At 35.0% G+C, this 14,664-nt stretch overlaps 1 pseudogene; it reads left to right on the top strand.

The window, feature by feature from the left end:
• Nucleotides 1-13,278: 13,278 nt before the first annotated feature.
• LOC145640395 (serine/threonine-protein kinase WNK8 pseudogene) lies at nucleotides 13,279-14,297 on the top strand (annotated as a pseudogene).
• Nucleotides 14,298-14,664: the final 367 nt, after the last annotated feature.

The raw sequence follows: 14,664 nt of genomic DNA on the forward strand, positions 1-14,664 counted from the left end.
TCATTGGCTATTGGTTGTCTTACGTCCGGTTGAACTTGAGGAACGTGAACAATAACCATCTTATCACTTGAATTAGAAGTTGGAACTTCAATGTGATCCTTTTCAGGAACATTGCCCTGAAATTGATCACTCCCACTAACTAAGTCATTCTCAAGAAATTTTGCATTTCTAGATTCCACAATTCTGGTGCTATGAGATGGACAATAGAATCTATATCCCTTAGACTTCTCGGCATATCCAATGAAATACCCACTAATAGTCCTTGGGTCAAGCTTCTTTTCTTGTGGGTTGTAAATTTTTACTTCAGACGGGCATCCCCAAACGCGCATATGGCGCAAACTCGGTTTCCATCCTTTGAATAACTTAAAAGGCGTCTTAGAGACAGCCTTGGAAGGAACCCGGTTTAATATATACGCTGCCGTCTTAAGAGCTTCAATCCACAAAGATGGTGGAAGTGTAGCATTGCTTTGCATGCTTCTCACCATCTCTATTAAGGTCCTATTTCTTCATTCTGCTACACCATTCTGATCCGGAGAACCGGGCATGGTGTATTGGGCAACAATCCCATGCTCTTGAAGAAATTTTGCAAACGGACCACATGCTTGTCCATTCTCGGTGTATCTACCATAGTACTCCCCACCTCTATCTGATCTCACGATCTTAATGTGCTTACCACATTGTGTCTCTACTTCGGCCTTAAACAATTTAAAGGCGTTCAAAGCTTCATCCTTGGAATGAAGTAAGTAAAGATACATGTATCGCGAATAATCATCAATAAAGGTAATGAAGTATTTTGGATCTTTAGCGTTCATGTCCGGACAACAAATATCCGTATGTATGATCTCTAATAGGTCAGAACTCCTTTTAGCACCCTTTTTAGATTTGTTAGTTTGCTTTCCTTTAATGCAACTAACACATGTCTCAAAATCAGCAAAGTCTAGAGTATCAAGTACCCCATCCTTTACTAACCTTTTAACTCTCTCAATGGAGATATGTCCTAATCTCCGGTGCCATAGCATAGAGGATTTTTCATTCATAATACATCTTTTAAAACCAATATTAACATGCATGGAATTATGAGTGATATCATTTTGCAACTTAAGACAATATAAACCATTAGACAAAATACCATAACCAATAACTTCAGAACTTCTTGATAAACTGAAACCAAAATCTGAAAAATTAAAGGAAAATCCCAAAGGTACAAGTCTTGAAACTGAAATCAAATTTCTAGAGAAATTTGGAACATAAAATGTCCTTTCTAAATGCAAAATAAAACCACTACTTAGAGTTAAGCTGCATGTCCCAACTGCTTCCACATGCGAACTCATCTTGTTACCTGAATAGATGTTATGTTCACTCCCCATTGGTTTCCTTAGGTTTGTCATACCCTGCAAGGTATTCGAAATATGGATTGTAGTACCAGAGTCAATCCACCATGTATTAGAATTAACATCAACCATATTAGATTCATAACAAACAAACGCTAAAAAAATACCTTTCTTCTTAAGCCATTCCTTAAACTTGGTACAGTCTTTCTTCATGTGTCCCTTCTTTTTACAAAAGAAACACGTAGACTCCTTCTTAATGGATGACTTTGCTGGAATCTTTCCCTTTCCCTTTTCCTTAGTGTGATCCCTTTTCTTCTTTTCAGAAGTTGTGAGGTTTACCTTTTCACTCTCTTCCATAGCCAATCTTCCATCCTCTTGAACACACATGGTCATAAGTTCATTAATTGACCATTTATCTTTATGTGTGTTGTAAGAGACTTTAAAAGGGCCGTATTGATTAGGAAGAGTGCACAGAATAAAATGCACTAGGAAAGAGTCAGACATGGTAACTTCCAAATCCTTAAGTTGAGCTGCTATATCCCTCATGCGCATGATGTAATCACGCACTCCTTTGGTCTCAGTGAGCTTCATGGATGAAAACTGCATGATTAAGGTGCTAGCAAGAGCTTTGTCAGAAGTTGCAAACTGCTCATCGATGGCCTTAATGAGTTCTTTGACATTAGTATGCTTATCGGCAGAACCACGAATACTAGCACATATCTTAGTCTTTATGAACATAACGGAGAGACGGTTAGACCTCTCCCACTTTTCATAAAGACTAATTGCATCTTGAGTGCTATCCTCCGTTATGGCAGGTGGTTCGTCTTTCCTAATAGCATAGTCAATATCCATCCATCCTAATTGCAGCAGCACTCTTTCTTTCCACACCTTATAGTTATCACCCCTTAGTTCAGGAATGTCACATTTGACATCAGAAATATTTCCCGGTAAAACTACTGCAAAAATTAAATAAAAATGCTTAATATCAATATAGACTGTAAAATAAAATCATGCTTTACCAATGTAAATCATGTAAATACATAAATCTAGTGACATAAAACTTGCCTGTGGGCTAAAGTTCTACTCAATTAGATAAACATAATATAATAATCAAACAGTGAAGCTATTAAATTGTATCAATTTCTTAATTTCCTGTGGGACATTTAAGAAACAAAGTTCAATACTTCACTCTAATTAATCATTCTAATATAATAAAATTCCTGTGGGTAAGTCTTATTATATCATAGAGGATTAATTACAAACAAATGTCTAGTTTCCACATGTGATTTCTATATAAAATTTTAATAAATAGAGATGTTGTGGCTACTCCCTAAATAATAAAATCTTAACACACTTGACATTTACACAATTTAATTCATTATCCAATTGATCCAAAATGAATAACAAAATCCTTAAACAATGATGTATTACAAGATTAATAAAGTATGCAAATAATTATCATACTGACTATTAATGCGTTGCATATGAAAACGATTTTAATTTATCACATACTATAATTATGTAACTGGATAAATGCAAATATATTGTATAAACATTAAACAATGCATGCAGAGGGGATATCCATACTTTATATATACATAAATCAAAAGATATGTGAAAATATAAATATGTGATGATGAATACGATATACACAGAAACATCAAGTAGTAGTGATACATTAAAATCATAGCTTTCATGTATACTCCTTATCCAAAAACATATTATACAGTAGCATATATGAAATAATCGCCCAACACAATCGAGATTGTTGCATCGTCAATTTAAGCAGCATGTAAAAAAAAATATTGACGATTCTAACTAAGCAAGGCAGAGGAAAACATGGCTCTTGATACCAAATGTAAATCATGTATAGCAAACAACATGTTTATAGGTTGAATTGTAAACATACAAAACATGATTGCGGAAGCGATAATTGATTAGTATACCTCCAGCCATTGCAAATTAATTACGAGGAAGGCAAAGACTCGAACAACCTCGTCGCGACGCCGAAACCGTGAACAATCTCTTCTCAACTTTGGTGCTGGACCCTCACTCTCACTTTGATGGTGTATATGTATTTTTGAGAGTTGGATGCAGTGACCTTGTTGCTTGAATGAGACTCACGTTGAATTACATATATATAGGAAGTTTTACCATCAAAAACTCCTACTTTACGTGAGTTTGTTATGGGTGGTTTCCTAAGTTAGTGGGATAATGGGTAGTTAGTTTCCTTGATCATGGGAAACTAATTTTCAAAATAAATGGACCATTTTCTTGATAATTATCTATTTTCAAAATAATTCAAAGTATATCCAACAGAAATTGCTTGGCACAAGACTATATTAACAGACGATATATTCCATAACATAAGCTACCTTACGAGTTTGAAGGCTGAACCAAGTCTTTTAAAGTCATTAGATCATGAAAATATTATCAAGTGTTATGATTATTGGATGGATACGGAATCAATTAACATGATTACTGAGCTTTATACATCAGGGAGTTTGGAAGACTACTTCGAAACACACGTTCATTTTGATATCGAGGCAATTAAGGATTTTGCTAGACAAATCCTTAAAGGGTTACATTATATTCACACTCAAAATTCTCCAATCGTGCACCGCGCTCTGAATAGTAGAAACATCTATGTTGATGGGAGTACAGGCCGGTTAATGATAGCAAATTTTGGTGTCGTGATGATTCTTGAAAAACAGTATTATCCGGTTCAGCTAGTTGACATTTACGGTTTTGGGATGTGCTTTCTTCAAATGCTTACGGGTGAACCTCCATACAACGAATGTTGTAGTGATGTGAATGAACGTTCCCAAAGGATAAAGTCGGGTATTATGCCAGAATCTCTAAGCAAAGTCACAGATTTACAAGTTCGACACTTGATTGAAAAGTGTTTGGTTCCTACCGCTTGTGAAAGACCTTCGGCAATTGAACTCCTCAATGACCCGTTGCTTGCACCTGAAACTTATACAAGATCAAGGTCACGGCTACGAAATTCTACATCAATTACGAATGCAATACGCAAGTTTTTCTTAAAATTTGTGTTTAGTTGTTTTTCTTAGCAAGATTTTAAAAATTACTTCATATTGTTTTTGTTTTGAAGATATTCTAGGTTTTGTATCAATTTTTTTTTTTAAAAAAAAATTATTAATATTATGATAAAATTGAATTTTGAATGTGTTCCATGCAAAGTACAATCCAATAAAATCCAACAATTTAAAATATGTTTAGCACTTTCTCAATCGATACATATGAATTTCGAAATATATTGAATGGGCCATTTTTTTTTTTTATTTTTATTTTTTTTGAAAGAGCCTATTATCCATAATTAATAAATTAATTGCCTATGATACAGAGTAATAAAATTTTCCGTACTTGTACTAGTATAATACTCCGTACAATGTTTCAAAAAAAAAAAAAAATACTCCGTACAATGGAGTAATAAAAAATTCCCTCCAAATTTAGGGTATGTTCTCATTGACTGAAATCAGCTGAATTGAACTGAACTTAATAATTAGTGATTTTTAACTACGGACTAGTGATCTTTGATTATTTATTGACTATTTATTACTATACATATGTATATATACATATGTACATATTAAAATATTTATGAAAAATATACTTTATAATTATAATATTTATGGAAAATATATTATAAACATGAAACCCCAAAACATTTTAAACACATATACTATATAATTTAAAAATAAAATAGTATTATGACAAAAGAACACAAAACACTTTGTTGTTCAAATTTTTTTTTTTACAAAAATAAAAAATAAAAAAAATAAAATTACGTTTTCAGTTGCAAATAATCATTGCTTGTTGTACTCTACACAATTTTATTCGTTTACATGAACTAGGGATTCCATCCACGCACCAAAGCAGCTATGGATATTGTACGACAAGAAATAACTGGTCAGATGTGGGAGTCAGTTCAGAGGAATGCCGAGGTAATGGAGGAGCTTGGTGGACAAGAAGAAGACGAAGAACTAACCGATTATGAAAATTAGTTTAAGTTGTGTAGTACTCTAATTTTCTCAATGAGTTTAACAGTAGAAATGTGTATAAAAAAAATAGAACCATTTGAACAATGAATTGTATCAATATTATTATTATTATTATTATTATTATTATTATTATTATTATTATTATTATCGTCGTTGTAATAAGAGCTTAAAAGAATGAAATTTGGCTTTATATCATTAGCAATATCATTAGACATAAACTGAGCTGAAATGAACTGAATTTCAACGTATGAGAACAGACCCTTAGTCATTGATTCTCAAATATTCAAATTTTGTTATTCTTTCACTTTCTAATTTCATTCAATTGAGGCGAATTATGATATTCCATCCTCCTTTGAAGTAGCTTTAAAGGTAAGATGTTGTTTCCTTTTGTAATCATCGAATATCAATTTCACAATCTAGGGCTCATCGTTTAATTAATAATCAGTATGCTCAATTTGGGGTTTTTCAAAATTCGATATAAGAGGAAAATTTGGAGCATAGTTTGATATTTGAATCTAATTTGCCTTTAATGTTAGTATGTAACTATGAAATTGGATCCTTTCTTCATTAATTTATGAACCTTATTTTGTTAATTAAATCAAAAGTTGATTGCTGACTTGTTGCAGAACCAGTTGATTATGTGGATTCAGATGACGAGGTTGCTATGTCTGCTGAGTGTAGTTCTTTTTTGGAAAAATTAGAAAAAATAATCCCAACTTTGTCTAATTTATGTAGAATAATCCCAACTTTCGTTAATATTGGAATAATCCGAACTTTGGGGGGTCTTCTTTTTCTTCAATCCCAAACCGGTCAACCAAAGTCAATGACCTATTATATCAGGTCACTTGACACGTGTCAAGTCCTGATTGGTCTAAAAAAATTAAAAAAAAAAACAAAAAACAAAAAATAAGAAAACCACTCAGCAACCCCTTCCCCCACCGCAGCATGCACCTGACCACCACCATAACCTAGCCCGCCGCCCCACCTATCCACCCTAACCTCCACAACCACAGCCCAGGCCGCCGCATCTCCCCCGCCCTTTGAGTCGCCTTTTTCCCCTATCCCCGAAACACCACGCAACCGCCTAAATCACCAACCCCAAAAACCACCGTAACCCCAAAACACTCCTCTCCCACCCCGAAACCCTAGCGTCTAGGGTTTTCGATGGTGGGGGAGGAGTGTTTTGGTAGTTTTCGGGAGTGGGCTGGTGGCTGTGAGGGATTTTCGAGAGTGGGGTTGGTGGCTTTAGGGGTTTTCGAATCTGGTGGCTTTTGGGGTTTTCGAATCTGGTGGCTTTTGACAGGGGTGCCGGAGTTTCGGAGAGGGGGGATGGTGGTTTGGCTCGGAGCGGCGACTTTAGGGGGTGGGGGAAGGCTGGAGGTCCGGCGTGGGAGGTGGCTGGCCTGGGATGGTGGCTGGTGGTTGGGGCTTTGGCCGGTGGTTATGGTTTTTTTTTTTATTTTGTTTTTTTATAAATATTTTTAGCTAATTAATTTGTGACACGTGTCACTTTAACAAAAAAAAAAAATTTAACCCATTGAACCGGTTACCGGTATTTGGGATTGAAGAAAAAGAATACCCTCCAAAGTTCGGATTATTCCAGTATTAATGAAAGTTGGGATTATTCTACATAAATTAGACAAAGTTGGGATTATTTTTTCTAATTTTTCGTTCTTTTTTTGTATGGTTGAATTTTGTTGTGGATTTTGTTTATGCTGTCAATTTATTGGAGGTTATAACTGTTTAATTGCTTGCTGAGGGTTAAATAGTACTAAAGATGTAAGAATATGAGGATAAATTGTTGCATAGGATTATAATTAATTTGAATATTTCATTTTTAAGTTCATATGTTGTTATGGCTAATGAATGAGTTGATGTGGTTTGTTCAGGATGGAGAAGTATTGGGTACGGATGCTGGCCGAGTGAAGAGCTCTAGAGTACTTATTGTTAGTATCCTTAATGATTGTAATCGTTCCATAAAACGAGTATGTTAGGCGCCTTAGAGCTGTTTCCTGCTTAAAATATGTTGTGATTTTACCAAAGTAGTAAATGATGATACTTACAGATTTTCATTTGTTTATTTGTTATTATTTTTTTTTTTCGCTTAACAAATAGTAAATGATGATACTTTTGATTATTGAAATATGAAATGGGATGGGGTGTTTATGCTTTAATATAAAATAAGTAACTCTATATGTTTTGGGCTTTGGTGCAGATATTCAACAGAGGACAACTGTAAGTAATGTACAGATCATGACACCAAATAATCTGGTTGACTCTCCTCAGTTGTCTGTACAAGTACAACTTGATTATTGCGTGACAGAAGAATCAGAAGCTATGTTTGGGGAAGGTGTCAATCTCGCTGGGGAAGTTGGAATAGGTTCTGACCCATTACAAAAGTTTCTACGACAACAGCTAGAAACTATGTTTTGGATGAGTTATAGGTCAGGGTCTACTTCTTCTCAGCCCCAGAAAATAGTTTGGGTTAAGCATGGTTTATAAAATCAGAACTATAAAGCCAAAAATCCTGTTCTGTTTTCCATAGGTTTATGTTAAGTCTTTTGTTTTTGCAGGGGAAGATCAATAAGTTTCTTGTGCTAAAGAGGCAAGGATCGATAAAGCTTCAAGGTAGAGGTTCGAAATAGAAAAGACTATCGAAACCCTGATTTCTTATGCCATGCCGTGAGGCATCAAGATATTGATGAGATAGGCTCATGCTTCAGTAGAGATGTATTTGACCCAAATGGATATGTTTAGATGGACCACTTTGATGCAATAGGTTGTTAACAATCTCTTAGAGCATATCTTATTGCTTTTGTCTTGCATGTAATCAGGTATTTTTTGGTTGATGATATATGTGCTGAAGTTTTAGGTGCAAGTCATGCAACTTCTCTGTTTTGAACGTATACTTGTAAATAAGATGATTAAAGGGTTCGAGTATCAGATTCTTGTGCATCTGGGTTCAGTGATTCAGTTTTGAGCTTTTTTTTTTTGCACATAATAATTTGGGTGCTCTATTTACCTGGTTTGGCTTATAGCCCTCTTTTTGAGTTTGCTTGTAACTTATCAAGAAAGGAATTAAATGGTTTAAAATATAAAACCAAATGATATTACCGTAAATAGTGCTAATATTGAAGTTCAGGGGTTTTCTTAGGTCTCTTTTTTGTCATGTCAGCCGGATATGATTAGCTCCTTTAAGATTCTGAGGTGTTATGTGTTAGTGTTAATGTTTATAATTTCTTTCAACTATAGAAAACTCATTTTTGAAATTGTTTTGTTTTCTACTTATTTTGGATGATTTCTATGTTTGAAATACTGTAAAATTCTGGGTTAATTATCATTTTGGAACAAGTTTTTGTGAATGAAATGCTTCTAAAAGGAATTATTTTCTTGAGATTGCCGTGCAGTTGGAGTCAAGCTCTTTAATTTTAGCTGTACTTGCTTCTGCTACTGGTAGATAAAGGTATACATGATATCTTGAGAGCATGAATATTTCTGGGGTAGGTTGGTGTTGTGGTACTTCCCTAGTTTTTCATTAATTTATCCTCATATCATTATTGCAAAAACCCAAACATTGATCAAACTGCTGTTCCATACATTCCAGTTTGTAATTCTCATTTCAAAGTATGGAAGATTTGCAGGTTTTCTTTTTTTGTTAAGTTTTTAGTCAGCTAGATACAATGTAGCTTCTCTGTATACTGATGTAATGTGAGATGTTTTAAAATCTTCCCCTTTCTCCCAACTTTAAAAGCCTTCATTTACTACCTACACTGCTATGTCCATGACGTTTAAGTCGAGCTTATGAGAGAAATAGATTAAGTCAAATACTTGATCTGTTCGTCAATATGTTTTAATGTTTTATGAAATGTATATTTTCTTGCATTTGCTGAACTCTTAGTGACATTTTGTCCTTGTTATTTGTGGATTCTCCAGATGTTTCCAATCTGCCTTCTTCACTCTCCAGGTGTTTCTAATCTGCCTTCTTCTGGATTGCAGTCAGCTACAGCTGACATGTAACACGGGAGGGTTGACAAAATGAGAAATTAAAATGGGATAATGTTTCATTCTATCTATAGTCTATACTTTAGTAGATACTTCTGCCATTTATTGAGTTATTCTTAAATGGTTTGTTGGTTTTAGGTGGATGGCAAAAGAAGGAATGTGACGGATATTGGGCAGGATTCTTTATCTGCGGTTTGAGCACATGCAGCACTCCTTTCTGCTGCTAATGCTGGAGCTGGATATGCTGCTTTTGTGTGAGTTTGCCTATGCTGTCATTCATTCACTGGTGTGCCTGGTTCTTTGTTTGTAGATGTTTTATGCCCAGTGCTTGACAGATTTTTATGCTGGTGTTAACTCGGAAAAGCTATGAACACGATTTCTGCCATGTTTTAAGAGATTGACACCCTGTAACCTGTGTTTTATGCGAATAAGCTAATAGTAAAAGAAGCTAACTAAATAGTCTTGCATCACAGAAGTCAACAGTTTTTGTGACAAATTATAGAGTTTTAGTTAAAAGTTGCTTGGATTATGTTGATGCTTGTTTTAAGTTTTGACATCAAATGATTGAAGTGATAAATTTTCTCCTGATCATAGAAATATCAAAGTACGAAACAAGTTGCAAGGCTCTTGTTTGCTAGGGTATAACTGCAGAGTCTTTGGTAGGGGCTTTCTTTTGTAATTTTTTTATAACTTAATAGATTGAACAGGAATGAAAATGTTTCCTGTAATGTGCTATAAGCGTGAGACTGATTGATGGAAGCTTCTTAATTCCCATTAAAGTGAGTGTGGTAGGTTCAATATGGATGGGATTGGGTATGAAACTGTTAATTGGGTGTGTTTGTCTAAGGCTGTCTGTTCGATGCAAATGAGATTAAGTTATAGAAAGGTATCCTCTAAGCTCTCCAAAGTGCGATAGTTACCTAAATTGTGATTAAATTAGCTATGGCTCCTATACTGAATTGCTACTACTAAAACACTACTCCATTTAAACACAAGTTGAACACTAAAGTGACTACGATTCATAGCATTTGCTTACATTACTGTAGTTACAGAGGTAAGACAATTGAAAAATGAAGCTTTTGTTACACTTACAAAAGATGCTGATACTAGCTATCTCATTAATGTTCTAGAGGTGTGTCAAAAAAAAAAAAAAAAAAAAAAAAAAGTTCAAGCAATCATACTTACTGAGAATCAAAGTATCTAAATGCCTAGAATTATAATCACAATTATTACTATAACAAGCATGATGATTAGTAATAACATCCCGAACCAACTAGGTATCAATCAACGTGGTGTGTCTGATTAGGCTCATCAGTGCTAGTCTCGTGTGTCTTAGATGGCAAAACAGTCTCAGACGATCCTTCTGGCCACCCAAATGTTTGATCTTCCTCAGCAGTGGATGTCTCGTGTGTCTTAGATGACGAAACAGTCTCAAATGATCCTTCTGGGGTCCCAAATGTCTGATCATGGTTATCTATCTTAGATGATTCCCCGGCGATCCAAATTTCTGATCTTGCTCATCAATCTTAGACGATCCTCCTTGTGAACTAAATGTCTCGCCCCCACGCTTAACATTACGTGTAGTTGATCTCCTGTGTAACAGAGGTGTCTCATCCTCTTCCTCTTCTTCCTTCAGTTCTGTAGATTGTGATGCAGCAGTCGTTGTGTCAGGAACCTTTGTCTCTGGTTCCAGAGGTGGTCTGGATGGCGAAACATTCTCGTGTCTTTCTTCCTCCTTCGGTTCTATACGTGATGATGCAGCCTGTAGTAGTCTTGCCACCTGGTTACGCACAGAATCTTTCAAAGTCTGAATATTTGCAGTAGTCCATTCTGTGTTAGCAGTAGCCCGTTTTGTGTCAGCAAGAAACTTATTATTTCCTCAGAAGGTCAATTGCCGCAGGTCGGTCTGATTTAGGGCGCAAACACTGATCAATGAATTCCCTAATTTCTAAATCTTTCACATTGTTTAGCGCAGCAGGCAGTTCACCCTTCTTAATCATATCGCAAACCAGCGTGTTGTCGTTGCATTCGCTGTACAGCTTTTCCTTGGTCACTATCTGTACTACAGTCATCCCAAACGAGAATATATCAGCCTTGCCATCATAATCTGTTGTAAAAGAATCGGGTGACAAAGTTTCTGGTGTAACAGCGGTGGCTAATGTTCTCCCTTCTTTAAGTTTCAACTAACACCTTGCTTAGCCGTTCTCAAGTATCCAGAGTACCCAAGCTTAACCATGCCCAAGTTTCCATCAATAAAGATGTTTTCAATTTTCAGTTCACTAACAGTGTGAAGATAATTAAGCGCATCTAGAATCTGTCGACACCAATTCTTGATCGCAGTTCTATCTACAGTGTGTTTGTCGGTGTACTCTTTCAAATTCCCAGAGGTAAAACGCTCGGTAATCATGTTAAAGATCCCAGTGGATTCATCAACCCAGTACTTGTAGCATTTCTGTATATTTTCATGGTCTAATAACTTCAACTGATCCGCTTTCTTTGACATAAACTTCAATACATCTTCATATGACTCTTCTGGTAACTGAGTCTGACACCAAGCAATTTCTATGGAATCAACATTATCAAACCCCATGTAAACTTTTTTCAGGTCACCTTGTCCTATCATTTTGTCGTACCTGACATATCTTCCATCCCGAGTTTCCTCCACAACTGTATATTCGTCTGACCGTGAAGAACTCGAAGCAGCCATTATTGATTAGTTAAGCAAACAGAAGATTTGAATTGATGAGATGAGTAAGGTTGTTGTCTGGTAAAAAAAATAAAAAAACAGAGAAAGATTCTTGTGGTTTGACTTGACAAAAGCAGAGAATTATTGAATTAAATGGAAAAGTAAAAACAGAATACGTGCAATAGAGAATGAGGAGATTATTTGTATGAAAAAGGCTTTTATAAATGTAGATACGAGCTTATCTTGTTAAATTCGTTATGGCAGTTAAGTCGGTTATCAACAAATAGATTATACCCTTGATTTATATGTATATTTTTATAATTCCCTTTATCAGTTTCTTGAACTTTTATTCAAGAGAGAATGCTTTTTATTTTTTATTTTTTTTTTAAATAGGAATGTATGGATTAAACATCTAGGGCATACGTTTAGCGACTTCAGTCTACTGAGTCATAAACCTCTTTGATATAAAGGGATTCAATACATATGAAGAGAATAAGTGAACTTATATATTTATGGTTGAGATCCAACAAGAAATTTCTTAATACGAGAAAGATGTAAAGGGATGAATGTGCAAAAGTTTTTTCAGTTACATGTGCAAATTTGATTTTCAACAGGATAAAAAAAAAAAAAAAAATCAATTTCCGCAAAAACAAAAAATTATGCACATTTTGTTCAAATTTGTGCACATTGAATTTGAGTCAACAAAATGTTTACACATTTAGTTAAAAAAAATGTGCACCGTTACTACTATAAATATTTACATAAAGTCGTACTGTGGTGTCCACCTAAAAAGACCTTTGCCTAATCGCAACTATGCATATATAAAATGAGAAGATGGGAGCATGTGGAGTCCACCGATAAAGACCTTAGTACCTCTCTTAATTTAAAACAATCTTTTATTTAATTAAAAGTTTAACAAGATAATCAAGAAAGATGATTTCTATTTCTTTATAACCGCCATAACAAACTAAAACTGACGGCAAGAAAAATCTTTTTTTTTTTTTTTTTTTTTTTTTTTTTTTTTTGTTTTTTTTGTATACTAACTACTAACTACTTATACTCGATTAAATACTCCTACAAATATGTTGCACCACGTTACATAAATCATTTTATACTCCAAAACTACTTTCACAATTATTCTGTTTTTTCATCATCTTAATTAGGAGCATTCAATTCTACAAATACTAGTTCGTTTCAGCGACACAAATCAGAAGACATAATCTTTCATTCTCTAATGGCTGCTTCGAGTTCACAGGGAGGTAACAACAATGATCTTAGGATTGTCGAGAGTGATTCAAGTAAGAGATTCCTAAGGTACGATGAGATTATTGGAGAAAGTACTATATTTCTCGATTCTTGTGGGCGGTATATAAGGCATAATAAGGCCATTGAAGAAGGTGCTTTGATTCTTGATTCAAGTGGGAAACGCTAAGGTACAATGGAGGTGGTACTACGAAAAGAGTATACAAGGGATTCGATAACGTAGCTGGTATCGAAATTGCTTGGTGTAAGACAGACCTAACAGAGAATTTGTTACAGAATAAGGAAATTCTTGAGATGTTATGTGCAGAAGGTGGTCTAATGAAGTTACTAGAACATAAAAATGTAGTGAAATGCTATGATTCTTGGGTTGATGAAGAAGCTAAAACTATTCACATGATTACTGAGTATTTTCCTTCAGGAAATTTGGTACAGTATGTCCTCAGTCATAAGCTCGATGGTCAAAACGCAATCAAGAATTGCTGTGAGCAGATTCTGAATGCGATAAACTATCTTCACTCTCTGAGTCCACAGATGGCTCACCGTGACATCAACTGCGACAACATCTTTATCAATGGGAAGACAGGATGTGTTAAACTCGGAGACTTTGGCTTTGCGGTTATTCTTGAACAAGGTACTAGTGATCAAAAATATGTTGCTCCACGTTATATGGCACCAGAGTTTATTAAAGAAACTGGTTATACTGAATCGGTTGACATATTCTCTTTCGGAATGTGCGTGGGAGAGATGGTCTGGGCAAGCAAATGCAATAATAAAAGCGAGTTTTTAGACAGCCTCGATCCTACCACAATAAACGCAATGGCAGATGACAATGAAGCTCTCCAATTCAGTAGAAGGTGTCTGACTCCTTCATCAGATGGAAGACCCTCGGCAAATGAGCTCTTGAATGACTCGTTTCTTGCACCGAATTTTTTGGGCACCATCAGAGCAAAAATTCTGAGGCTGTTACATAGGGTATGTTCCTGCTTCTGAAAGTGCTCGCCAAATGCCGCATTGTACCGTGTGAAATTTGCTGCATTCTAATATCATTCTGTTATTAGTTGGTTTGTTCTTTTATCTTTGTTCTTCAATAAAACTTAGCTTAGTGTTACAATAATAAAATGTATGATTACTCAGTTTATAGATCATTATTGCTGAGGTTGTAATCATGCATGGTTTGTGTAGGGGAGGGGGTTGATTCTTTCTTTTGTTAATTGATATTCATCACATGTAATAAGTGTTTCATTTGAATAAATGAATATTATTCTTGAGTTAGTTGATTGCATATAATATTTGGTATACGCAACTTAATTTGTTTCTTCCTTAAATTTGGTTTTTCAATTCTCTTTTATCTCTGATT

This window comes from Chenopodium album, chromosome 7 (genome assembly GCF_948465745.1).
Source record: "Chenopodium album chromosome 7, dcCheAlbu1.1, whole genome shotgun sequence".
Lineage (NCBI taxonomy): Eukaryota > Viridiplantae > Streptophyta > Magnoliopsida > Caryophyllales > Amaranthaceae > Chenopodium > Chenopodium album.